The sequence below is a fragment of the Eriocheir sinensis genome, chromosome 8 (genome assembly GCF_024679095.1).
Source record: "Eriocheir sinensis breed Jianghai 21 chromosome 8, ASM2467909v1, whole genome shotgun sequence".
NCBI classification, from domain to species: domain Eukaryota; kingdom Metazoa; phylum Arthropoda; class Malacostraca; order Decapoda; family Varunidae; genus Eriocheir; species Eriocheir sinensis.
In genome coordinates, this window is record NC_066516.1 from 20,653,783 (window position 1) to 20,678,254 (window position 24,472).

At 47.6% G+C, this 24,472-nt stretch overlaps 2 long non-coding RNA genes across 31 annotated transcripts; one reads left to right on the plus strand and one right to left on the minus strand.

Moving 5' to 3' along the window:
• Positions 1–2,581: 2,581 nt before the first annotated feature.
• On the minus strand, positions 2,582–15,549 carry LOC126995659 (uncharacterized). Of its 10 annotated transcripts, XR_007750570.1 has the most exons (8): positions 14,949–15,393; positions 13,040–13,278; positions 10,996–11,104; positions 10,555–10,595; positions 8,732–8,798; positions 6,922–7,270; positions 5,878–6,149; positions 2,582–5,421 (listed from the first exon to the last, which is right to left on the minus strand). It is a non-coding gene; the product is annotated as an uncharacterized LOC126995659 (long non-coding RNA). The 10 variants fall into 10 exon arrangements; XR_007750573.1 differs by lacking the exon at positions 10,996–11,104; XR_007750575.1 differs by lacking the exon at positions 8,732–8,798 and having other exon boundaries at positions 6,922–7,267.
• LOC126995661 (uncharacterized) lies at positions 9,059–10,548 on the plus strand. 21 transcript variants are annotated; one of them, XR_007750590.1, is made up of 4 exons: positions 9,059–9,997; positions 10,033–10,067; positions 10,103–10,172; positions 10,213–10,548. It is a non-coding gene; the product is annotated as an uncharacterized LOC126995661 (long non-coding RNA). The 21 variants fall into 21 exon arrangements; XR_007750597.1 differs by lacking the exon at positions 10,033–10,067 and adding an exon at positions 9,998–10,032 and having other exon boundaries at positions 9,059–9,962; positions 10,068–10,172; XR_007750587.1 differs by lacking the exon at positions 10,033–10,067 and having other exon boundaries at positions 9,059–9,927; positions 9,963–10,032; positions 10,068–10,172.
• Positions 15,550–24,472: the final 8,923 nt, after the last annotated feature.

The following is a 24,472-nucleotide window of genomic DNA, read 5'->3' on the forward strand; positions in this document are numbered from 1 at the left end:
CGTTACGAAGCGTCTGAAGCGCGTCTCGGAGCTCTGAACCCTGAACCTCCGCTGCCGAGCCAATCAGTGAGGAGTCGACGGCCGGCGGTGGAGGAAGAAAGATGCGCCGCTCTGCTCTGCTCCCGAGGATGTCTACGTGCTCCATGCTGGCTCAGGGTAAGTGAAGGGCGTGTTTTAATGTAGTGGGTAAATGTATGGAATGGGAAGGGCAGCTGCATAGAGGCTTGCCCGGGTTGACTGTCTGCGGAAGAGTCGGCAGGTGAGTGAAGCGATGCGCCTCCTAGCGTATGCTCCCGTAGATGATTACATATGGAGGGTTTGAGTCGATGAGTTGTCTGTCGGGATAGTAATTGTTGTAATTATGTTCATTTTAGCAGGGCCGGATCTATAACTAGTTTTGGAGGGTTCAATCATTGTTAAGCTGTTTAGGATCACGTACAAATTATGATAAATAACCATCTTAGATAAAGTTATGTTTGTGCTTCCTCCCAGTGTACCATTATTCTGGGCCGTAGTAAAGACGGGGGGGAGGGGGGGGGGGGGTTAATGGAAAAGGTTGATTGTCTGATTTCGCGCAATTAACGAATAGCTCAATCATTCGATCACCCCCCCCAAAACCCCCCCCCCCCCCTCCTCCTTAATATGGTCCTGAATAATGGTACTTGTGCGGCTTCGAGATGCGTTCCTCGGTCCTTCAAACTTGGGAAGGAGCAGGAATGAGGTGTTTTAATTTTTCTGTTAATCGTTTAATTGCAGGAGATATCTCCGTGCCTTTTTTTATCCGCGCCTTTATCTTCGCGCCACCAAACTCCATCCCTTCGGTCGCCACAAAGAACAAGCTGTTCCCCACGGATAATTACCAAACTACTCGAAGCACATCAAAACGAATCATAGTCGATTACATGACTTAACTAATCCCCACCGTCATTTTATTGTCTGCTATACTACTGTACAAGTAAAACAGGTTGCAAGAAGTTGGAAATGACCAGCAATTACTGGAATAAACTCGATTCCGGAACTTGAATTAACCTGAGTCACGAGCACTTATACAAGCCTCGTCATCAAGCTGCACGTGCTCTTCCTCCTCTCCCTCATGACCACTCCTCGGTCTTCATGCATATTTATTTATTTTCAATCTCGCGTAATTTCTTCACGAGTCTGTCAGTATCGTTGAGGAGACGGGTTGTTAACGTTTGCTGTCCATGGGCTATACTCCTACACAGATGACTAGGAATCCTTGAATCGTCTAACTACCTTCAACAACCAACCACCGCAGTCAAGTAAGCCTCCTCGGGTACTAATAAATATTTCTAAGAAGGCGCCAATCCGTATAAATACAAGGAGTTGTAACTGGTTGTAACCCAAGTTTACTACTCATCCTGAAAGTACCTTAATCCCCTTTTACTTACTATTTGTTCACCTGCAAGAATGCGCGAGATAAAAGATTAATGGATGTATTTAGTGCCTTGCATTTGTATATAGTATTCCATGCAGCACGAAAGTAGGCTTAGAATGTAAATGAAAATGTTGTTTCTTGGGGTCTTTGTACGCCTCCAAGTGTAGCTACTGTGCAGTTTGGACAGGCTCTTCCCGTAAAGATTCAGCTTAGGTCTTTTGAAATAATAATATAAGTTGAGCATACGCTATAGATGCGCGTAGCCTCGGTGCTCATCGTCACGAGCCTGTGGTGGATAATAACCCATTATCTTGAGACAGTCAAGTGTGACATTCGGGTTACCACAGTTAACCCATTCATCGGCAAGATCGTGTATGCAGCGTGACAAGACCGGGATTCGAACCCAGCAGTCCCGCAAATTTGTAGCTAGGCTTTGATAATCACTGCACCACGGAAGCGGGTAAATAAGATTCAACCAGGACCGGAGCTAACCATTTTTGGCCTTATATAGACCAGAACAACAGTGTGTCCCTCTCAATGACCACTTACTACGGTTACATAGTGTAGTAAAGATATGGATGGTGGCCCTCCAGGGACCTGGTGGGCGGGTGGTAGGTCATTGTCTGTTTGGAATATTCGGTAATCTGCCCCGGGGGCCTGGAGCAGGAGCATCATGGTGGTGATGTATGATGGTGTTGCGCAGTGGTGACATAAGAGGCGAAAGACTACGGTAGGGGACACTCAGAGGGAAACAGCCAACTATCGTCCTTTCCCACCAATACATCACCATTTTTTTATTTTTTTGTGTGTGTAATTCACCACGGGCAGAAATTAAGCTCATTATAGTCTATCTCTGCGTACTGTTGGGACCTTCATACACTGCATCCCCCTTGCTCGATTGGGGACAGTAACCATTAATTGCACTCATTGACAGCGGAAAAATCTATATTTGTGTGCCTCTATGTGTGAATCTATACGGCGAGTGTGTCTGGGCCTTCTGTTCATGTAGTGTAGACTATGGAGTTCAGAATCCTTGGTGTAATCTGTGCACAAGCGTGCCGGGCACAAGCTCATATAATTATAAGGACGATAATAATTTAGGCGTAATTGCTTGTCGTTCGTTTTTGTTGTTTCTTGTATTGGCGAAATGAAACTATTATTATGGTTATTATTAAGAAATGACTGATTGATTGATAGTTTATTGTAGCAAGTAAACAACAAAGGAGAAGGGAGGAGCATGCCATCCCAATCCCCAGGCAGTACAAAGTGTGATTATACAACTAAGGATACATGTGGAAGTTGCACCAGGAAGCTAAAAAGATACAATGGTAATGTAGGAGGAAAGGAGAGGAGACTAAGGGAGGAGGAGGAGGAGGAGAAGAAGAAGAGAGAGAATCCAAGAACCAAGACATGCACACGCTGATATAATTATATAATGTATCTTGATTTCATTCTCATTTTCTTTTTATATATGCTGCTGGGCGAAACAAAACTATTATTATTGAATATAATTATTGACATCTAGGTTCATACCAACAAACTATCACAAAATTTCATCTATCTAATTTTAGTCCTTAGTTCTATCATAATCGTCTCCCTCCTCAGGTGTTGGACAGTTTAGTTTCTTGAATCTCATTATATGACAGCTCCTGTAGACTTAGTATAGTATTCTTTCTGCCACCCTTTGCATCCTCGTGGAGCTGTGTGGTGGTGAATGACGGTGTTATGATGGTTGAGTGGTGTTGAAACTAGTCATTTATTCAGCTTGCTCTCTTTACAGGAGTGGTGGAAGAGAGGAAACAGATGGAACAAATATTGGAATGCAAGGAAAGGAAGATGGTATGGAGGACGACGACCTATCAGAGTGCTCAGGGGATGAAGACTACACCTTTTCCAGCCATCATCATCTTTTTTGTTCCAGTGCATGTTTTGGTGAATCGTGACTTCTGGTGACACCCTAGCAATGTAGAGTCATCTTGGTGAGTTAGCCAGCCAGTCAGTAAGGGTTTGTTGACGATTTTGTACGCACGCAGCAGTCCAGTTAGTACACAGGAATAATTATGTTGATTATACTGAGGAACAATGCGGAATTTAAACATGGGAACCTGGAAGGAGAAGTGAAGGCAGGCAGTAGCGTAATAGTATGGGAGGGCAGTGAAGGGAAGGCAGGTCATGTGAGAAATGGAGGACATTAAAAATATAATCATATCTGGGAAAGGTCTGAAAGTAAGATAGGATAAGCGAGGGAGAAAGCAGGTCGTAGTCAGCCAAGAAAATCGTGAGGTAAATTATATGTATGGAGTAAAAAAAGAAGGAGAAATAGCATAGTTCCCCTAACTTATGTCACTGAAACATAGGCATGGAGTGAGCAGACAACTGTAACAAGAAGGCTGGTATGAGTAATGAGGAGGGTGTACAGATGTTGTATGGGTGTAAGTGGGGTGATAATGGATGAGTAATGAGGAGGGTGTACAGATGTTGTATGGGTGTAAGTGGGGTGATAATGGAAGGCTAAGTTCATTGAGGTGGTTTGGATATGCTATGAGAATGCTGACTTTGTGGAGAGTTAATGATAAGATTGGAGAGATGGGAGTGAGCATGTGAATGTTGCAAAAAATGGAATGTATGAACAGGGAAAACTGGACACTTGTGAATAATGGGATCGTGGGATTCATGGAGAGGGGCAAGAAGAGGCATGAATGTTGAGAAAAGAGACTGTATGGGGAAAGAGCTCTTCTCTGCCATAACCACCCAAGCAAGGGGAGTCCACAGAGGGTACAAGGTGTCATAGATAGATGGATAACTAGAGGAGTACAATACTAACTGGAATAGTGCGTACGAATTGGTGAACACACCCTTGTTGATCGGTGCCTGTGTGGTAATGATGGTGGTGAGCCTTATCTGGCGGCACTGTTCTGTCGTTGTGAATGGTGTCTAGCAAACGTTCACCATCACCGCAGAGGGATCAAGACCGACTGGTTGACTCCAGAACGACACTACACAGCTGGTGGAGTCACAAGCTGCAATGGACATATGGAGCATGTGACGAAGTTTTAGAAATAAAAATATCTGACTTTTTTCCTGCTATTTTCTGTGGTACAAAGGAACAAAACCTTGAGAAGATACACATTTTTTCACACACGTAAAACATTCTTGAGTCTCCTATAGTGTACAGCATCATGGCTCATGGATACATCTGCACACACATATATACCACCCTGTAGTACCAAGACCCATTCAGTATCAATACCAGTAGTGAGGTTTCAGAGGGCCAGAGCTGGATGACTTCTAACTGCCCCCTGTTTAATTTAACCTAGACTACTTCAAGGCCTCTGAGATAAAGTATGCAGTAACTCTTGCTCTTTCTGCATACTTCACCCATTCTTGAAGCCTTGAATCAGCCTGGGTCACATCAGACAGGGGGTCATGTGTGCCAGTCACCCAGCCCTGGCCCCCTTGCTCCACCCCTTAAATTCTTAGCTGGTATACATGGTTACTGAATGGGTCTTGGTTAGTATCAATCCACACATGCAATACAGCTACTTAATCACCTGCTGCAATGGCTTCTATTGGTGATTCTGCTACATAACTGTAGGGGAGAGACGTAGGAAGAGATGGAAGATGATGTGAGGTGATTAGGCAGAGTAGGGGATGGGGACGAAGAGGAGAAGGAAAGCACACTGCCCTCCCTATGTTGAAATAGAAGAGTAGTTTATGAAGAGAATGGAGGAAAATTAAAGGGAGAGAAGAGAAAGAGTAGAGGGTGAAGAGAGTCCATCCCACCCTTCCCTCCCCCCTGGACTTCCCCCCACCCAGTCCCCACCTAAACACCCCTTCAGAATCAACATAGGTGAAGACACACATACACAGACAGACAGAAACACACACATAAGGTAGGTATAAAAGATAAGTGTGATGAAATGGTGGAAGAGGATGATGACTGGGATGACAATGAGAGGGACAACGATGATGGTGGTGGTGATCATCTTGGCTTCGTCGCTCCATCTCTTCTCACCACACCTCTGCTGAAAGACAAGAAATACATGAAAAAGAAAGGTATATGAGAATGCAAGTAACACAGTCAGTCAAGCGCCACTCCAGGCTAAAGCTTTATACAGACTGATGATGGACACAATCTGCTCTTTCGACAAATCTTAATGGCGACCCATTGTGGATAGAATGAGGCAACAAAGTCAGTGCGTAAGTAAGAAAATCTTAAGGTGGCAACAGGACACTTGCTTTCAGAATGCTTCACTCCATCATGTCAGAGTGACAACTGACATAATTAACGGTTGTACTGGGGTGCAAAAATAATATTTTGTACTGTCAGATGTACGGGGTGCCACTCTGGGTCAGTTTTTGACGTTTATTTTTTTCACGAGAGTTGCGGTTTGGGACCACACAGCAACTAATCTGTCACCGAGCAGTGTATTTATACACAAACTCTTCTACAGGTGATACGAGAGATGAGGCTCCAATACCTTTATGAACCTCATGAGGATGAGGAACCCGGTGGTGAGCATGACTAATGCCGCTGGCCACCATCACCGCTGCCAACCACTGTCCACGGCTACCGTCCTGCTCCCAGCTGAAGACTCAAGCCCTGCTGCTCTTAGTGAGATGATGAGGACCCAGCCAGCATCAGTGTGGCAACAACTACTGACCACCACCACTTGCTACTGTTCAATGCTTTCATCTTGTGAGTTCCAGCTGAAAATGGAATCCCTGCTTCTCACAGTGAGATGACAGCCACCTGAAAATGCATCTGTACTTTAGTGACTCCCCTCTCTCATGTGATTCCTCTTTGTCCACAGCAGTCATGTAAAGGAAAAAATGCATAGTTTGTAGTTATTCACCAGTCTCACTACGAGAATGTAACGACACTTAAAGACTCCACTGTACCTTTTATGTCACTTTGATAAATCAGATTGCTCATATGATAAAATCTGTGCAGTGGATTCTGTTTATTTCATGATGTCATTTTGAGTTTGAAACTTTAAATGGAAAATGCAGGTCTTGCAGATTTTTCCAGGTAAACTCTTTTTAAGCAAGGTAGCCAATACTCATCATCTTCTTTGGCCATTACTAGTTAACTGCAAAATAAAGGCCTTTTCCAATGCCCTCCAAATCTCTCTGTCTGGTGTCATGATGTAAGTGGTAGCCAGCATACCCAGCCATAAATATTTGCCCAAATTGAATAAGAAATTCCTACATAGATTATCCCTTCCAAGGAACAGGTAAACTATATGAGAATCTCTCATTAAACTTGCCTATTTTTTTAGGCCGAGTATACTACCAGCTCCCTAAAATAATGATAATGTCAAAACAGTAATAAAAGTTAACATTCAATGTTATACTCATCTTCCTCCAATTTACCTATTATCATGCATATTGTAAGTCAACTGAATAAAATGAGTTTGTAGAACTCAAAGTATGACTTTATATGCTATACAAGTCTTTTTTTTCTGAACCAATTATTTTTATGCATATTGTAGGTGAATAAAACATGCATTGGGTGGACTTACTCTATCCCTAATAGTGTGTGTAGGACAGGACAAGCCCAACCACTGCAAACAGTACCACACCATGATGCACAGGCCTGTAGTGCTGGTAGGCCATCTCTCTGGTGAAGTGGAGTGGTGGCACAGGTGGATTTCTTTACAGGGGTTCCAATAATTTTTATACACTGCTTGGCTCATACTGCCCATTGGTGCTCCTCTCAAGAGAAATTCTTGAAGTTCAGTTCATGGTGGCACTGGTAGCACTGTCACCTGCCCCCTCAGCAGAGCCAGTGCAACAGAAGACGATTAGACTTCTTGTGTTGAGGAGGGTCATCATAACGCAGCATGTGCTATATCCTGCTGTGTCATGCTTCTGAAGAGGAAAGGTAAGGTGACACATGGAGAAAAGGAAAAAAATAAAATGAATACAGAAGCAAAGAAAAAAAGATAAGAATATACAAGAGAAGGAGAGAAAAATGGATGGGGATGAAGTGATGCATACAGAACAGTGGAAAATTTTAATCAATACAAACACAAGGAGAAAAAAAAAAATAAAAGATGAGGGATGGAAAGGAAAGGTAGGGAGGAAAATAAAAAGTAGCATTGAAGAAAGAAAAGAGGGTAGTGCATAAGATAAGGATGGACTGACCAGGGAAACTGATAATTTAATGAGTTAGAACTGTGTTGGTTCTCAAGCACTAAGTTACCCACACCCACCTGTCAATTCAAAGTCTGATCCCCTTATCTCCTTTTTGTTGTTTATGTAGTTGAAGAATGACTTAGGATTACTTTTATAAATGGCACTAATGTTTTTTCAAACCTATGCTTTGCCTGGCTTACTACAATTTTTACTTCTCATCTGGCTTCATGTTATAGTCTGCAATTATTGGGCAAGTTTTACACTTTCTTTCATCGGTATAACAAGTTCTTCTCTTGTTAAATTTCGCTATTAACCCTCTCGCGCACCATAAGTTTCCAATAAGTTTCTGTTCCACTCACCATGCATTTCTCAGGCCTGACCAACCTTTTTTTTGTTGCCGCGATACTCTACATTTCTGGACGTATTTTACCCTCACAGATATATCATACCCCAATAAATTTGGTAGCTATGGCTTCATAAAGACTTGTACTAGAACATGCACAAATAAAAATAGAGGAAAATAAACAATACAAACTCGTTTCAAGTCTCCGTATAGAGTATTGGAGACAATATATCTATCCTAAGTACCAACTCTTCCCCACTCGCTAGCTCGAAATTTTGTGGGCCAACATTTTAAGTCAAATATATGTTTCGAAGCAGAATTTAGTGAGGATTCTTATGGTATCCTCAAAATTATCATACACCTATTAGTTCCTGAGTTACACCAAGAAAACTGTATTTTTTCCCTCTCCCGTCAGAGTAGGGTAACAACTAAAAATCGCTCCACGCTCCTCATCTACGTTCCTTAGAAAGGTTGCCATATGTTACCATTAAAACTTATGCTAACAAATGACGCTCCCAAATTTGACGAACTTTCACCGAAAACTTTATTTTTATTTATTTTTTAAACTTTTATGACGCGTTTTGCGTCCGTGCGCCAGGACCTTTTTACCCTTGATGACGCGAAACGTGTCATTGTGCGTGAGAGGGTTGAGGAGAGCGTCCACCATGGATTTTTTTCAAAAAAATTGATAAAAGTGAAAAAATTCAAATGTCTTCGTACATGCCTTGGCTAGCTTGTGGCAAAATATTATGAAGAAATAAGCAAAAATGACTTGGTTATGGCTGAATTCCACCCCCCCCTCCCCCCCTGCCCTCTTCCGCTCATCACTTACGTCACTATAAAACACTTACCTGTGCCATGACGGGTTGGGGCCGACTGTTATCCAGGCCCCTCAAGAAAGCCTACCGGCGTTGTAGGCTGGCACGTAAAAAAATAAAATAAATAAATAAATAAAAAGCTATATTCATACACAGGTGCATACATCGTCATGTTTCAGCGTAGAAAATAGCCTAAAAGAATATTCATATGGCATCTTGAAGCAAACTAGCATCTGTGATGGCCTTGGAGGCAGCAGAGCTGACACATACATCAGTCACCCCGGAGGAGCCAGAGATAAGTTTCACATGTCAGCTCAATTTCCAAGAAAAGGACACCATCAGACACACAAAGTCCTTCAAAACAAAGAAAAAACTGGAATTCAGTAAAGAATACCAACTGGGAAGGCATCTAGGTTTAAGGGTCAAACTCTATAAATCCGCACTTTCACATATATAAAAAGATCAACAAATGAGACATATTACTTTGGTCCAAACTGAAGACGGTGAAGAGTTCGTGGGCACAAAATTTTATTTGAATTTCATCTGGCTAGTTTAGCTCACCCTAAAGGCTTAATGCAACAACAAAGTGGAGATGATTTAAAATTGTCATGTAATAATATGATAATGCAACATTAGTTTTATTAGGTTTCCTTTTCTAAAGTATTTAATTATGTGAACAAATATGTGAATAATCTCACCTTTTCTGTAGGATTACCTTCCTTGAAAACTACTTACAGAAAGCAAGATATATCTAAACAAAACTCTGGGGTCGAGTCCCTTGTAGTTATGATGAAGTTTTTATTACCCTTTTCATGTTTCTATTACCCGATTTTTACAGAAAGAAGAATTTATTAGTAAATAATTCGCATGGTATGAAATGCTTAAAGGTTAAGCACCTGAAATTGAAATGTATGTCGTGGCTCCCATCCAGTTTTGGCTGCCCTGAAAGGTATGTAGTGACTCCTGCTTTGGCTGCCCTGAAAGGTATGTAGTGACTCCTGCTTTGACTGCCCTGAAAGGTATGTAGTGACTCCTGCTTTGGCTGCCCTGAAAGGTATGTAGTGACTCCTGCTTTGGCTGCCCTGAAAGGTATGTAGTGACTCCTGCTTTGGCTGCCCTGAAAGGTATGTAGTGACTCCTGCTTTGGCTGCCCTGAAAGGTATGTAGTGACTCCTGCTTTGACTGCCCTGAAAGGTATGTAGTGACTCCTGCTTTGGCTGCCCTGAAAGGTATGTAGTGACTCCTGCTTTGACTGCCCTGAAAGGTATGTAGTGACTCCTGCTTTGGCTGCCCTGAAAGGTATGTAGTGACTCCTGCTTTGACTGCCCTGAAAGGTATGTAGTGACTCCTGCTTTGGCTGCCCTGAAAGGTATGTAGTGACTCCTGCTTTGACTGCCCTGAAAGGTATGTAGTGACTCCTGCTTTGGCTGCCCTGAAAGGTATGTAGTGACTCCTGCTTTGGCTGCCCTGAAAGGTATGTAGTGACTCCTGCCCAGCTTTGGCTGCCGTGAAAGGTGTGTAGTGACTCCTGCCCATTTTTAGCTGCCCTGAAAGGTATGTAGTAACTTCTGCCCACTTTTGTTTGCCATGAAAGGTATGTAGTGACTCCTGACTGGTTTTGGCTGCCCAGAAAGATATATAGTGCCTCCCGCACGGTGCACACACACAAACACACTTTTTTCCAGTGATGTGGCTTGCTTTTGCTTGGTCAATATGGCTCTACAATGTCTTGCTGTTGTGTGAGGAACTGCCCCAAACTTCACTGGTGCTGAAGGGAACAGCATCCCATTCAACAATATTTCATGCTATTTTGAAAATTACCTATGTAATTTACAGGGAATAAATTATCAAAATACCTTTTATTTGCAATTGCAGAGCCAGATGTCTTTTTATGTTCCTGAAACGAGACAAATAATAGGCATTTGATGGGCTATAGATCATTCATGTATGATCTGATTATATTGTTTGATATATGCTTCACTTTTGTGTGCTTGTATGGTATATCATCAATGCAAATCACCATGTTTGGGATTTAAAAGTGTGAAGGTTTTTTCCATACATAAACATTAAAATATATTATGAAAAAATAGCTTTAATATTTACAACAGTTGATTTACAAGTAACCACGAACTAAAGATCACCTTCTGTTGATGAACAGATGAAATGAAACCGACTATAGTTTCCTATATCTCACTTGCCCCACTCACCAATATTAGTGGTTTGTGAAAAAATAATGCAAATTTATGAAATTGATAAGTAACATCAAAACTAATCAGAAATAAAAGCATTGCTCTCACAGTATGCAGTAATGAGGGAAAGATGAGCATTTAAGCTCTCACACAGCTACGAGGAAGGTGGATCTTGCCACCAGCGGCTGCTGCCACCTCGGCCGCCAGTTGCTTGGCACTGAACATAGCAAAACTATTACATTCATGTATCAAAATCCCAACCTAACCCCCTCAATCCCCTTCATTATCTTGATCTTACCAAATCAACATCAAAACATGGTCAAATGAAATAACTTACAGCAGTGGGTTGCAGTGAGTTTAAGTAAAGGTAAAGTTGGGGGCATACAATATAGGTGCACATGGCCTCAGTGCACATCTCCATCTGTTATTGAAGGTAAAAACCTATTACCTCATGACACAGGGGAGGTATGAATTCCAAGTTACTACTACAATATACCTTCCCCAGGTTTCCCGAGGTGCCCATTTATCGAACATCCCAACAAGGAGATGAACAGCTGAGTGAGCTGCACGCTGACTGCCCAGGCTGGGATTCGAACCCGGGCCCACTCTTTCATAGCTAGCCACACTAACCATTTGCAGAAATGAGTAATTTTCAATGAAAATTGTTATAAAGATGAATAGTAGGATAAGAGTTGGAAAAAAAAAGCATCATACACCATAATGTAACAGGGCCCGTACTTATAAAGAGTATGTTTCGCTTATGTGAGGCATAAATCAAGAAAATGGCGGACACCGAGACATAAGGGAAGCATAACCCTTAGGTTTCAACTAAGCGGAACATAAACTGACTCGCCAGCTACTGCTGGGTGGAGGTAACATTGCAATCCTTATGTCGCACTAAGCGAGGCATAAGTGGCGGAGGTAGTGGGTGGCCCGCTGCAGCTGAGGACTTTTCGGGCACGAAGAGACGTCCTTGATGAACTTCCGGACCCGGAATTGATCAAGAGGTACCGCCTGGACCGTGCAGGGATACTCTTCGTGACCGATTTGGTGCGTGAGGCCTTGACTGCTCCTACAAATAGGAACCAAGCCCTCTCCCCTGAGATGAAGGTCCTCATAACACTGAGGTATCTTGCTACGGGCAAAATGCAGCAGTGTAGCAGCGACGACTTGGGGCCTTCACAACAGACCGTCAGCAGGGTCACCCGGGAGACTGTACGCCCTTGCGGCAGCTGTTCTTGCTGCTGCTGATGATGATGATGATGTGGCTGGGGGTGAGGCTGTGGTCCCTCCTGCTGCTGCTCCTGCAATAGCTGCTGCTGCTGATGTAGCTGCTGCTGCTGTTGCTGCTGACCTCGCTGGCTGCTGAGGGGCTCTAGAGGTCGGGGCTGGCTATCCATGGCTGCGGACTGCTAGCTTGAAGCTCGCGGGAATGTTTGTTTACATGTTTGAGGGGCTACGTCCTTAATTTTATCATTATTCTATGTGATGTTGGTCTATGCATCGTCAACAATACCGGAAAATACTTTTCTTTATTTTATACATATTTCCAATATGTCAATATGCTTTTAACATCAAAATTATACCAAATTCCAACATTTTATTTTGAGTTGGTATCCCTTTCTTAGGTGCAGCTCAGGGGTTGGCAACGATGTACTAATACTCGCTTATGTCGAGCTGGTTATGTTGAGGGGGTGAAACATAAGGAGGGGGGTTATGTCTCGTCATTGTTAATACTCGGGTATGTTTCAGTTTATGTCTCGCATAAATTTCTTTATAAGTACGGACCCAGGTGCTTTAACAAATAAATACTTAAGTAAATATTCATAAGAACACCTAATTCAAGATTGCAGACTTTGCCACTGCTAAACCCATGCACTACCACTCTGCCTTTTTAAAAAAATTACCAGAATCCCACCTAAACCTAACATATAGTAACCTATCACTGCAGAAATCATAATCTATCAAAACTTAATCAGCTGCTCAAACCCCATGTATCTGTTATTTCCAACAGAAAGTTATAAAGATAAACAGTACAAAATCTACCAGAAAAAAGTGACAAACATGAGAGTACGATGGGTGTTTCAGTAGATGAATAGTGAAGTATCCTCTCCTAAAAATGGCATAAAAAAGGACATACGTATACACTCACCACCAACTACTTTTGCTGGGTCTCTCTTCATCTTATTAACTTGGTATAGCTTTTGGGGGGAGAGTATTTGCCTCTTGTGCCAGACAACGGGGATGAGTGGTGTACCTCAGGGCCATGTTTTCAGACATTTCGGCAGGGTCTAAGGACATATTTGACATGGTTTTCGACGAGTTGTGGGCATTTCCAGGGGTAGTGTTATGACCCTGGTGGTAGTTTGACCCTTCTTCTGTACCAGGAACCTAAAAAAGGACAATCATTAGAGCACGACTGATCTTCTATTTGGCCTTTGAAAATTGTTGATGGTGGAGTATTTCCGTGAAGTGATCATTGTAATATATTAACCGCACATAGTTAATTCTAGCCAACGAGATCGTGTTAAACTGAAGTGGAGGGGATGACGGATAAAGGGAGGGAGAGAAAAAAGGAAGGAAAGAGAAGAAAGGTCAGGCTGGAAGAGGGATGAAGGGAAGGAGAGAGGAAAAGAGGGAGGAAAGAGAGAAGGAAGAAAGGTTATGCAGGAAGATGGATGAAGGGAGGGAGAGAGGAAAAAGGGAGGGAAGAGAGAAGGAAGAAAGGTTAGGCATGAAGAAGGATGGAGGAAAAAAAAAGGAGAAAAGAGAGAAGGAAAAGGTTAGGCAGAAAGATGAATGAAGGGAGGGAGAAAGGAAAAAGGGAGGAAAGAGAGAAGGAAAAGGTTAGTCAGGAAGAGGGATGAAGGGAGGGAAAGAGGAAAAAAATGAGGAGAAAAATTTGGCAGGAAGAGGAATGAAGGGAGGGAGAGAGGAAAAAAGGGAAGAAGAGCAGAACTTAAACTTGTTGACTGAGAAGCACTAATGACAGGGAAGGATTCCAACACCACACTGATGCTCCTACAGGAAAAAACCCTGGACATCTGCAAATGGTGGACCCCACGGAAAGGTAACCGGACAAAGCAGCTCATCCCAAGGGACAGTAAAATCCTAATGAGAAAAAGGTCAGCTCTGAAGAAAAATTAGTGTTCATGAGCACCACACAACAACAAGGAGTCAGATTCAAGACCAGCAAGACTCCTTGGAACGTAAACCGCTGGGATCTCATGAGGAAGAGAACCAGAGATGAAAGAAGGGCAGCGTCAAACATCAAGAACTCAAAATACTTCTTCACGTACGCCCGGAAAAAACTCAATGGATGCGTCCCAGTAGGCCCTCTGATAACGGACGGTAGGTAATGAGACTGTGAGCTGCCTAAAGGAAATGGCCGAACTGCTTCGACAACAGTATGACAGTGTCTTCAGCACCCTACTGCCGAGCAAGACGGTAGCAGACCCTATCTCCTTCTTCCAAGCCCCAACAGAAGAGGATCACCAGCTGCTCACTGATATCGATTTAGAAACCAGTGACACTGTAGCAGCCATTAACAGTATTGCACCGGACTCAGCAGCGGGACCAGACGGATTCCATGCCAAACTGCTAAGAAACTGCAGGAATGAACTGGCATAACCACTCCAGCTACTGTGGCACAAATCACTAAGTGAAGGAACATTCCCACCACTACTAAAGACCAGGATAGTAACTCCCATCCACAAAGGTGGTAGCAGAGGGCAAGCCAAGAATTACCGTCCTGTGATCTTAACGTCACACCTCATTAAGATAACAGAGAAGATCATCTGCACAAAGCTCATTGACTACCTAGAAAAGAATGCCTTAAACGAGGGACAGCACGAATTTAGGAGAGATCGTTCCTGTCTCTCACAGCTACTGAAGCACCACCAAGAAATACTTGAGGCAGTGAAGGAGGGTAGGAATGCAAACGTCATCTACCTAGCCTTCACCAAGGCCTTTGATAAGGTGGACCATGGGCTACTGCAACACAAACTCAGAGCTCATGGTATCAGTGGTAATCTAGGAAGATGGATCCACAGTTTCCTCACAGGTCAAACTCAACAGGTTTCAGTCCAGGGCAGTTTATCTCGACCAGTCAAAAGTGGCGTTCCCCAAGGCTCGGCGATGGGACCACTACTGTTCCTGGTCATGATACAAGACATCGACCAAGAGCTCCAGCATGCCCAGGCCACATCCTTTGCAGCGGCGGTGTCCGTAGTGGACGAGATTCATCTTCTTGGGTGTTTTATGGGGCTAGTTAGGGTGTGGGTCCACAGCCTCTAGACTCTAGAGCAACAAAGTAAACAAAGTATAGGCTGGCAGGCAGGCAGAGTGGTAGATATGTATTTTCATCAGTTTCAATGTCCTGCTCTTGTTATCTATCAGTCTATTTCCATTTTCGTGATCTTTAAGTTAACTTCATACTTTTGAACATACACCTATTTGTCTACTTGTGTTCTGTTACATATGTTTAAGGCATACAAGATAAATATTACTCACCGGTGTACCCGCCCTCACCTGTGTTTTGCTGTGACGTAGGGGTGGGCAGCTACCGGTACCAGTACCGGTACTAACGGTACCAGCTAAACGGTACGGTACCGGTACCAGATTGCTCGGTACCGGTACCAGTTGCTCGGATTTATTTATTGGATTTATTGATAATTCTTCATGTCCGATTTTTTTTTTAGGATGCTACTAAATATTGTTATTGTTATTAGACTATGATCGAGTACATCCATAATAACTATACATGCTATTTTTTTTATCTACCGGTACCTGGTACCGCGAAGCCTCATGATCACTTGGGTTCCGGGAAGCTTAATGATCACTCGGCACTGCGCATTGCCGCTAGTACCGGTACCGTTAGGATCTTAGTGACGCTCGGCGCTCGCCCGCCTCCATGTGGTATGGGCCCTGTGTGTAGACGCTGAGTCACTGCCCCGCTGACCGTCTCCCCAAGTTCCCACCATTTTGTCCTGCTTTCCGTTTCCATCACAGCTCCCCTTTCCATTATTTTATTATTTTATTTATTTATTGGAGTTACTGAATAATTCTTCATGTCCGATTCTTTTCTTTTTTAGGTTGCTAATAAATATTGTTATTCTTATTAGACTATGATCGAGTATATCCATAATAACTATACATGCTATTTTTTTATCGAAAAAATAAATATTCACTTCATTCAGAGAGAGAGAGAGAGAGAGAGAGAGAGAGAGAGAGAGAGAGAGAGATTTACATAGATTTACATAGAAAATCAGACCACACAGACCCCATGGTCCAGACTAGGTGGTCTGTCCTTAATCCTAAGTGATTTTACATTAATCAGAAGGCTCCTAAACGTTGCATTTCTACTCTAGTTGATATTAAGTTGAAGGAGAGAGAGAGAGAGAGTTTTCTTTACAGGAAATTTATTTGGGAATTTCATCAGAAGTCATTAAGAAAAAAAAACTCCTTCGGGTACCGGTACCGGTACCGGTACTAACGGTACTTGAGTTTTCGGTACCGGTACTACTGGTACTCAAATTAACGGTACCTGCCCATCCCTACTGTGACGTCACCGAGGCAACAGAAAACGGACTGACAGTACATGGGCCAACTATATACACACAGTTCACAAGCTTTCGTAGGAGTTTGGGGCATTTCCAAGGGTAGTTTAGTGACCCTGGTGGTAGTTTGACCCATCGTCTGTACCATGTTACCTAAAATACCACTCATTAGAACCCGACTAGTCTCCTTTTTGGCCTTTGGAAACAGTTGAGGCACCCCTTACCCCGCAAACACTAATATTACGGCCCAATGCTGGCCAGAAGTATCGGCAATACAGATTTTAATATATTGGACCGACATATGAAAATGCAGCTGCCAGTATTGGTCCGATTTATTTAAGTTATCCGCATGCACCGTGGCAGGCATCGGCCCGATTAATTTCCTATAACGGGCCAACTACATGCATGATATCGGACCACAAATAAAGTAGATAGAAAGTAATACTGACTTTGCAGAAAAGTTATGAATCTGTAACAAATAAATAATCTTAATTCTGTATGCATTATGTATATAGCTATATATATATTATATATATATAGCTACTACTACTACTACTACTACTACTACTACTAATAATAATAATAATAATAATAATAATAATAATAATAATAATAATAATAATAATAATAATAATAATAATAATAATGTTTGATTTATTACCATATAGTTTATTGTTGCAAGTAATAAACAACAAGGGAGAAGGGAGGAACATGCTATCCCAACCCCCAGGCAGAGAGAGAGAGAGAGAGAGAGACAGACTTTAAAAAAACTAATTTAAATACTGTTACGCCAAGGCTTAGCTTAGTTTAAATTGTAATTGGCGCCACGTGACGTAATGAGGGTTCCCTGCGGCCCCGTTGAGGGGGCGGGCTGGAGAGGGACGCCATGCGGCGAGGAAGAGTGGAGACGGAGAGAAGACAAAGGACGCGCTCGCCTGTGCTCTGTGCCTTAGGACTTAAACGCCTGTGATTTGTGCCTTGACTGCCTCCCCCTTGGACTATAAGGATTGTACAACGTGCTATTGCTTAGTAAACCCCAAGAAAGTCCGCCCTGTATTTAATTGTGCCTCGCTGTGTGCTCTGTGGGTGTGTGCGAGTGTGTCCGCCGGAGTGTCTTTGTGTCTGCTGTCCGCCTCGTGGGAGCACTGTGTTTTCCATAGCGAGCCCAGTTTAAGTAATTGGGAGAGCACCTGTCTGCCTGTGTGAGGGGTAGACAAGTGGAGCATAACAGTGGTGTCAGGAGCGGGGTGGAAATTGTGCTGTGAGTGGACGGGCAGACAAAGAGTGACGCCTCGGGCACAATGGACCTCGGCGAGCACGGTGCGGCTGGCGGAGCGAGTGGTGGGGTGAGTGGTGACCTTGAGGCTGATGAAGACGCTAAGCCTGGCCAGCTGGAGTTAATTGCCTCAATGTTGGCTGGCTTGAGGCAAGAAATAACGCTTCAAGGTCAAAAGCAGGCACAGCAGGCCGAGCGCTCCGAGGCACAGGCCAGCAGGCTTGAGGAGCAGGCCCGTGAGCAGGCCAGGCGCTCCGAGGCACAGGCCAGCAGGCTTGAGGAGCAGGCCCGTGAGCAGGCCGAGCGCTCCGAGGCACAGGCCAGCAGGCTTGAGGAGGCACTACAAGCAAGTTTGGCTTCTGTGCGGCAGGAGGCACGGCAGTATACCGATCAGGCCTGCGAGGAGGTCCGGGTTGAGCTACAGAGGGGCCTAGAGGCACTGAGAGGTGAGGTGCAGGAGGTAAGGTTTGAGGCGAGGCAGGCTGCCGTGTGTGCTGCCCCAGAGGAAGTGCAGAGTGAGCCTTTGTGTGAGTGGGGGCAGTGTCAAGCCTCGCTGAGGCCACGCAGTGCATTCTCTGAGCCTCCGGGCCTGGCGTGTCCGGCCGGGGGTCACGGTCGGGGTTCAGCGGCTGGCGTGGGCTGCGGCGGGGCGCGAGCGGCGGCCCCGCCACTGTTGCCAAACAGCCCGCCACCCTCGCCTCCTCACCTAAACCCTACCCTGCCTCCTTTCTTGCCCCGAGTGCCTGCCTTCTACCCTGCTCGTTCGTTTCCTTCCCACGACCACCGCAGGCGTAAGCCGGCTGAGTATGACGGCAAGGTAGCTTGGGAGGCCTACGTTGCTCAGTTCGTCATGCTCGCAACAGCTCAAGGGTGGACTGAGGAAGAAAAGGCGCTGCAGCTGGCAACGGCGCTGCGGGGCCCGGCACTCGAGATTCTCAGCCACCTTCCAGCCACCAAGCAAGCTTCCTTTACCAGCCTGTCGGAAGCCTTGCAGCGCCGCTTTGGGCACAGTCACCAGGCTGAGGTGTACAGGGCTCAGCTGAAGAAGAGGGCGAGGCAGAAGGGCGAGACGCTGTCACAACTGGCGCAAGATGTGGAGGCCCTTGTGAGGCGGGCTTATCCGGCTGCTGGTGAAGACATGACGACCGTCCTCGCCCGTGACGCCTTCGTAGATGCTCTGCAGGACCACCAGCTGCAGATCTACGTAAAGCAAGCCCACCCTGGTGACCTGCAGGTGGCTTTGGCGAGGGCCATGGAGTTCGAGGCGTTTCTCAAGACGTCAAGCCGCCTCGCTGACTACGCCAAGCCTCGGAACGACGTGCGAGGCCGGAAGGCGAAGTTCGAGCGTAAGGCGGCGTCGAGGGAGACGAGCCCCGAGTTTGGTGGCCGTTGCTGGGGCTGCGGTGAGAAGGGCCACAGACGCGACCGGTGTCCGAGGGGGCGAAAGACGCGTTCCTCGACCGGCCGAAGTCTGGGGCTTCCAGACTTGCTGCAAGGACTGCGGCAAGTCTGATCACCGCTCCAGCGCCTGCCCCAAGCCGAAGCAAGTGGCGCAGGCGGGAAACAGCGGGCTGGACAAGGGGCGACTACCCAGCCTGCCAAGGTCGACACGCCCCACTTGTGTAAGATGCCGCCATACCACTAGTTCGGTGCAGGTGGAGGGCAACGTAGACGGTAAGTCTTGCCGCCTGACAGTCGACACCGGGGCTGAAAAGACCCTGGTGCGCCCGAGTTGCTGGACGCTGAGCGGCTCCCAGACGCCCCGCAGAGATTGTGCGGCGTGACGGGGCATTGCGTGGCACTCCAGGGGCCTGTAGTGGCTCGTGTCGGCGTGGGCGGCGCAGAAGAGCGGCTGCCAGTGTACGCCGCCGACCTGGATGAAGAGGGCTTGCTCGGTTTTGACTACCTGGTGCAGACTGGCGCATGTATCGACTTTGGACGGAAGCGGATGAGGGTGCACGGACAAGAGGTGCCCTGGCTTCCGGAAGTCGGTTGTGCCGAGGTAGTGACGGCCGAGCGACTGCACCTTGCCCCAGGACGGAGCGACGAGTCCAGTGTCGACTGTCGAGGGTGATGCACGACGCGGAAGGCATAGTAGAACCCTCAGAAAACCTGCACCTGACTGACGGTGTGGCAGTCGGGAGGAGCCTCGTGGGAGCGGGGGAGGAGTTAGTGACAGTACTCGTTGCTAACTTCTCTGACGAGGCTCGGCGACTACCCGCTGGTGCCAGACTAGGCACATGTGAAGAGGTGGAGCGAACTGAACAGCCGTCGAAGAGTGCGTCTACGCCTGCGGAGTGAGTGCTGCCTGACTTCCTTGAAGACCTGGCGCTCAGGGGCTCCGCTAACCTGACGGAGTCGCAGGCGGAGAGGGTGCGCCACACCTTGACGCAGTACTCAGACGTGTTCAGCCGGGGCGACTTGGACTTGGGCCGCACGTCGCTGGTGAAACACAGCATCAACACTGGAACCAGCGCGCCCATCAAGTGTCCCCCTCGACGTATCGCACCTGCCCGACGAGAGGAGATGCAGCGCACCGTCAACGACCTGGCAAATCAGGGGGTGATCGAGAAGTCCGACAGTCCGTGGTCTTCAGCGGTAGTCCTGGTTAAAGAAGGACGGCAAACAACGCTTCTGTGTGGACTACCGGGCTCTGAATGACGTGACTGTGAAGGATTCCTAACCCCTGCCGAGGATCGACGACACCTTGGACGCGCTGGTAGGGGCGAGGTGGTTCTCCACGCTCGACCTGAAGTCGGGCTACCACCAGGTGGAGATGGCCGAAGAGGACAAGCCGAAGACAGCCTTTTCCTTCGGGCAGGGCTTGTGGCAGTTTAATGTCATGCCCTTCGGCCTCTGCAACGCCCCTGGCTGTTTTGAACGTCTGATGGAGCGGGTGCTGGACGGCCTGCAGTGGAGGACGGCCCTCATCTACCTCGACGACGTCATCGTCTACGGAGGCACCTTCGAGGAGGAGCTGGGGAGGCTGGAGGAGGTCCTGCAACGCCTGAGGAAGGCTAACCTCAAGCTCAGCCCCAAGAAGTGCTCCCTCTTCCAGTACGAGGTGCCGTTCCTGGGGCATGTCGTCAGCAAGGACGGCGTGCGCACAGACCCGCAGAAAGTGGCAGCAGTAGCAGACTGGCCTCGGCCCACTAACGTAGCTGAGGTCAGGAGCTACTTGGGTCTGTGCACCTACTACCGTCGCTTCGTGCAGGACTTCGCCACCATCGCGGCGCCCCTACACCGCCTCACTCGTAAAGGAGTGCCTTTCGAGTGGGACGAGGCGTGCCAGGCTGCGTTCGACGGCCTGAAGAGGGCCCTTGTGGAGGCGCCGGTCCTGCCGTACCCCAACCTGAAGCTCCCTTACCTGCTTGACACCGACGCCAGTGCGGAGGGCATCGGGGCTGTCTTGTCGCAGGTGAAGGATGGAAGGGAGCACGTGGTGGCCTACTACAGCGCCAAGTTCAGTAGGCCTGAACGCAACTACTGCGTGACCAGGAAGGAGCTGCTGGCAGTAGTAAAAGTCTCGAGCACTTCCAGCCGTACCTCTACGGCGCTGAGTTCACCGTCCGGACCGACCACGCTGCCCTGCAGTGGTTGAAAACACTGAAGGCGCCGGAGGGTCAGCTGGCGAGGTGGTTGGGAAGGCTCGAGCAGTTCAACTACCGGATTGTTCACCGCCCGGGTCGTGTGCACAGCAACGCCGATAGTTTGAGCCGGCGCCCGTGTGAGGCAGGTTGCTCTCACTGTGCTAGCAAGGACCCCGACCCTGTGACTCGACGCCCGTGTGAGGCAGGTAGCTCACATTCCGTCCCTGAAGGACCTGACGCCGTGAGTCAGAGCCCGTGTGAGGCAAGCTACTCACACCAGGCGCGTCGGGACCCTGACCCTGTTTGCCGACGCTTAACAGTGCCTGCCAACGCCACTGAAGGCAACGACCGGTGGCGTGAGGCACAGAGCGCAGACCCGCTCTTGCTCCTGTAGTGCGTTGGCTCAGGGCCAGCGGGAGCGACGGTGGGAGGAAGTGTCGGCGGAGAGTCCTGCCACTAAGTGCCTCGTCGACCAGTGGGAGACCATGCGGTTGGACCGGTGGGGAGTGCTAGTAAAGCGCTGGGAGGTGTTAGGCGGAGTGGGCAGAGACGCCTGGGTAGTGGTGGTACCCCGTGCAAAGCGTGCTGAGGTGTTACGGGAGTTGCACGCCGGTGTTACTAGTGGCCACTTGGGCGAGAAAAAAGACCTTAAACGTCTCCGCCAGCGCTTCTACTGGGTCGGTATGCGGAACGACGTTTCCGAGTGGTGTCGGGCCTGTGACGTTTGTAGTGCGAAAAAGGGCCCCACACGCCGGAATCGGGCTCCGCTTCAGTTGTACAGCGTGGGGGCGCCAATGGAGCGGGTTGCTGTAGATATTGCTGGCCCGCTGCCCATGACGCCCAGGGCAATCGTTTCGTATGCGTCGTGATGGACTACTTCACGAAGTGGCCTGAGGCGTATGCGCTCCCGAACCACGAGGCTGAAACAGTGGCGAGTGTCCTAGTAAACGAGTGCTTCACCCGGTTCGGTGTGCCGTCAGAACTGCACTCAGACCAGGGCCGTGAGTTCGAGTCCCGTGTGTTCCGTGAGTGCTGCGACTTGCTGGGAGTGCGGAAGACCCGAACGACGCCACTCCACCCGCAGTCGGACGGGATGGTGGAGCGGTTCAACCGGACACTCGCACAGCAGTTGGCCAAGTATTGCGGGGCAAACCAGGAGGACTGGGACGTCAAGTTGCCCGCAATGCTGATGGCGTACCGGTCCGCTGTGCACGAGGCCACTGACTATACACCCGCACGTCTTATGTTTGGCCGCGAGCTCAGACTCCCCGTGGATCTGGCGACGGGGCGGCCGCCGGACGTGGGCCTGCCGACTGTCACCTCTGGCTTCGCTGCCGCGCTGCAGGAGAACCTGGTCGAGGTCCATCACCAGGTGCGCGGCAAGCTCAGAGTGGCAGGCCAGGCGATGAAGGACTACTACGATCGCCGCATGCGGGACGTGAAGTATGCGGTGGGTGACAGAGTGTGGCTGCATAACCCTCGCCGGAAGAAAGGGTTATCACCGAAGCTGCAGAGTCCCTGGGAGGGGCCCTACACGGTGATTGCAGTCCTGTCCGCTGTCACCTACCGCATCAGGAGGGGCCGCAAACGCTCCTCTGTCGTCCACGTTGACCGGCTCTGGCGCTACCATGGGCCGGGCCGTTACTCCTGGGGTACTGGCGCTGAGGAGGACCCTGACTACCCCAGTAGTGACGAGGAGGACCGGGCAGAACTTGACCCGGTGGACGTCGAGGTCGCGGATGATGTGGAGGAGGAGGCAGGTGGAGACGCCGACCTGGAGGCCGGCTCTGCTGGTGACCTGGACCAGCCCGCTGCCTCTCCCTCGCCCTCACCTCCACCGCGACGACCAAGACGTGAGAGGAGGAGGCCAGGATGGCTTACAGATTTTGATACAGAATGATTTGTTTAGTTCCCCAGTTATGTTTTATTTGTTTTGTTAAGTTGGCGAGGCGGGTCGCCTGCGCTTAAGGGGGGGGTAGTGTTACGCCAAGGCTTAGCTTAGTTTAAATTGTAATTGGCGCCACGTGACGTAATGAGGGTTCCCTGCGGCCCCGTTGAGGGGGCGGGCTGGAGAGGGACGCCATGCGGCGAGGAAGAGTGGAGACGGAGAGAAGACAAAGGACGCGCTCGCCTGTGCTCTGTGCCTTAGGACTTAAACGCCTGTGATTTGTGCCTTGACTGCCTCCCCCTTGGACTATAAGGATTGTACAACGTGCTATTGCTTAGTAAACCCCAAGAAAGTCCGCCCTGTATTTAATTGTGCCTCGCTGTGTGCTCTGTGGGTGTGTGCGAGTGTGTCCGCCGGAGTGTCTTTGTGTCTGCTGTCCGCCTCGTGGGAGCACTGTGTTTTCCATAGCGAGCCCAGTTTAAGTAATTGGGAGAGCACCTGTCTGCCTGTGTGAGGGGTAGACAAGTGGAGCATAACAATACGGTACGTTTCGAGACCACAGACAGATAGCGGAACCTTTAATTAATCTACATCTAATAGAGACCAAGATATCGCCGCAGAGCATCAACTATTTCCAAAGTCCGAAAAGGAGATCAGTGCAAGTTCTGATGAGTTTTTTTCTCATTTTTTTTTAGATCCATGGTACAGAAGAAGGGTCACACAACTGTCCATGGAAATGCCCAAAGTATCCTATAAAAGCCTAATCAAATATATGGACTTGCTCGGGCGCCCTTACATCAATTATTTCCAAAGGACGAATAGGAGATCTATCAGGTTCTAATGAGTGCTTTCTTAGGTTCATGATACAGATCGAAGAGGCAAACAACCAAAAGGCCGGGCCACTCATACAACTACCAGTGGTGGGCACCGCTAACCGAAAAGTTAGCTTCGCTAACTGGTAATCCACTAACTAAAAAGTTTGCTTCACTTACGCTAAATCGCTAAACTGATACAGAAATTATAGTGGAAGCTAACGCTAACCGCTAATCGCTAACTTTTCTTTATATGGATTTAGCTTCGGTTAAGTATTTTGGCTCTAAAACCCTAAAAACGATCAAGTAATTGAACTGCAAGAACCGAGTAAACCGCGGAGTACTCACTCAAATCCAAGAAACGCCCTGAGTGGGCGTTGCGTGGGCGAGATAGATCAGAGGATGGCGCGACCAAAAACGGAAGAAGAAAGGACGTTAGATATAGGTATTATATTCACGAA